The sequence below is a fragment of the Poecilia formosa genome, unplaced genomic scaffold (genome assembly GCF_000485575.1).
Source record: "Poecilia formosa unplaced genomic scaffold, Poecilia_formosa-5.1.2 Scaffold100, whole genome shotgun sequence".
Taxonomy (NCBI): domain Eukaryota; kingdom Metazoa; phylum Chordata; class Actinopteri; order Cyprinodontiformes; family Poeciliidae; genus Poecilia; species Poecilia formosa.
Window position 1 is genome coordinate 1,328,874 of NW_006800039.1, and position 3,289 is coordinate 1,332,162.

The window sequence follows — 3,289 nt, forward strand, 5'->3', positions numbered from 1 at the left end:
GTAAAACAAAGAAATATGTGCTCAAGCTTTAACGTCAGAAAGAAGAAATACTGGCGATTGTTTAGTTGTTATGTTGCTTATTGGCACTTCTGAAGGAGAGCTTTGTAATTTATTTGTGATTTTAACGGAGTGTTCTTGATTTTGTTCTGAGGTAGACTGACTGTGAAGTTAGTTATTATAGTTGTGTTTATCCTAAACGCATATGGTTTTCGAGTGAGCGACTTTTATTTAGACTCAAACTGTTAGTTTCTTTATGGACTCAGACGTTGGTCCTTTTCAAGTAGCAAATTGTGTGGATTTCACCGCTTAACCAGCAAGTGACTTGTTGTTGCTTTACTGTCGCATAATCATCGGTTTGTCTTTAGCGATCTGTAACTCTCTCCTTTTCCCCATCAGAGTCGTTGCCTGAACAAACCTTTAAGGATGAGAGTGATGCAGCCACCCTGAGACAGACCCTTCCGGATTTAACCCCCGACGACCCCTCCGAGGCTCCGGCTCTGCCCGTCGAAGACTCCACCCCGTCAGCTGCCCCCACAGAGGCAGCTAACGGGGAGGAGGCCGCTGACGCTGGGGACCAGGAAGGAGAAGAGTCTCCCAGCAAATCCCCCTCCAAAAAGAAAAAGAAGTTCCGCACACCTTCCTTCCTAAAGAAAAACAAAAAATAGACAGTCCCGAATCAGAGAACGCTGGATAAATCTGGCCTCAGCTTCATTTTGGTTCTTGTTTTTTTTTTTTTTTTTTTTTTTTTTCTGTCAATATACTCTTCAAGTGAGCCACACTTCCACAATTATACTTTGGTTCTTTTTGTATCTTTTGTTACAAGCTTATTAACCTGCTTTTGCTCATTAGTGTGTGCCAATTTTGTATACAATGTAAAAAAAAAAATAATAATTGCATTAAGGTTTTTAATTATTAAAGGCTTTTAGTTGTGAGTGCAATCTGTCTCATACACTCCACCTGGTGTTTATGCATGTCTATAACTACAGGTTCACATGCTTAGTGACATTGGAGAGTTTTGTTGCTTTTTTTTAATTAATTTTTTTTTAAACTATTAACCAATGTAACCACTAGAATGTATAGGGATTGTATCTAAATATGTCTGTCGCAGCAGGGCGAGGAGGTTCTAGCCCCTCACTGAGCTGCTGGAGATTTATGACAAGTGATGACTACAAATTTCATACATGCATCCCTGAAGCTGTGCACTCATTTAATTACATGTCAGCGGACGGGAGAGCTGCAGTCGAGCTACTATGGAATGGTTATATGCTCATGTCCAAAATGCAATAATTCCAATGAAATTGCTCTTTCTCAGCCACATGTAATGCTTTTTCTTCTTCTCTCTTTTTTTTTTATTTTTAAACATTGCATTGCTTTACTGACATGGTTTTTTATTTAATGCTGGTCAAATACCTTACAGGCCATATTAAGTAAGAACACTTTTCTGTTATGCAAAGTTAGTCCTGCCTTGTTTGTAACTAACATTGTGCTTGCTGATCAGTCTAAGGCTTCATGCAATGTATCTGCCACTGGCTGCAAGCCTTTATTGTGAAGGAATGTGTACATTAGTATTTTTTTTTCTTTTATTCTAATGGTTTCATCATGACTTTTGTATTTGCTCTCTTGTTTCACTTTACAAGCAGCTATTTTACATCTAGTTTTTAGTTGTTTTGTCTCAGATTAGATTAATCCATTGTTGCTCATCGTCAGAGGGAACTGTGGCCCCTTTTCTGTCCTAAAACCACAGCTTTTGCCAGATACTGCTTTTTATCCAGTTGCATTTATTCATGGAGAACGTCTTACAAAGCTGCATTTTCAATCATGTCTTATAACCATAGATCTGGACGTTTACTTGGTAAAATAAATTGTGAAACCTGGGCTGTGAATAGCTGTTGACCGTAAAGACAATGTACACTGGAGGAAAAAAAAAAAAACACAAAAAAAACTTTTGTTGTGACTGCAATCGATAGATGGGGAAAGGAAACAGTTTGATGTTCACATTCAGGCCACTTTTCTGTGCCCGGCTTAGGTTGTTTTTATTCATCCTGCTTTGACAAAGAGTCCTGAAGTGTTTTAAGAAATTGGCCGCTGATGACAAATATGATTGACTTGCATTGCAATGAAGGGCTTCAATCTGAATTTGGGTTATATTTCAACTTTTTTGTGCTGATACCACTACTAATGTCCTGATATTCATTTAAATCAGCCTTAGTTTATTTTATTTTTTATTGTTTTATCTTACATTATGCTGATTTGTGTTTGAATTATTCCCAATTTAAATATTTGGTTATTACTCAATTTACAAAGTTATTATACCACTTTTTTTTCTGTCATGGATCCATCTCTATTCTACAATGACAAATAAAAAGAAACACTACCATGAAAAGCAGAACTGTGTGATTGGTTCTTGTAATTCTGTACAATGAGCATCTCTGAGTATCAATTAACAAGTCGTTCCTCAGTTTTTAATTGGTTTTAGGTCTGGTCTTTGACTAGATCTATACTATCTATACTACTAGGTATCACATAAAATCCCAAGGAAATATATTGAAGTTGGTGATTGCATTCTGGCAAAATGTGAGCAAAAACAGGCATGTGAGCACTTTGCCAAGCTACTGTAGTACTGAGTGATAACACCAAAGCCCATATCATCCAACCAAAACATGTAAGGTTTATTAAATTTGAAGTCCTTACAAGGTTGACTGAGAGCTAGCTTGTTTACATCATTATGCCTACAAGTATCTGCTGTTTTAGCACATAAGACTTTTTTATTTATTCATTTCATTAAAAACAAAACAATTATATACAATAGCAAAAAATATACAAGTCAATAAAATGAAAGGTAGCAAAAAGAAGAAAAAAATTTGTAATATCTGCCCCTTTCATCCCAAAAATATATTTAATATCTATTTACAAAAAACAAAACTACCCAAAAACATCGAGCACTGTTGCAACTTTCAGCAATGTATTTGTTTAAGTTAGTTTTTTCTATTTAGTCCCAAAAGAAAATAATACATAGTAAAGATTAGTATGTATATTTAAACAAATAAAAAATTGAAACAATATGGTTGCCTCACTGGTACAGCAGTATACTTGGCATGCGATCTAAATTAACCTAAAAGGTGAATTGTTATTTCCTTCCAGGGTAAGAAAAAAAGGAAGCCTCAAAATGAGTTTACCAGAGAGTGAAAATGTCCATGTGCATTATAAAGCTTTACTGATATACTATAAAAAAAAAATAATAATGCAAATGTAGAGACGTGCTTCTGACACTAGGGGCGCTGTTGGAAAC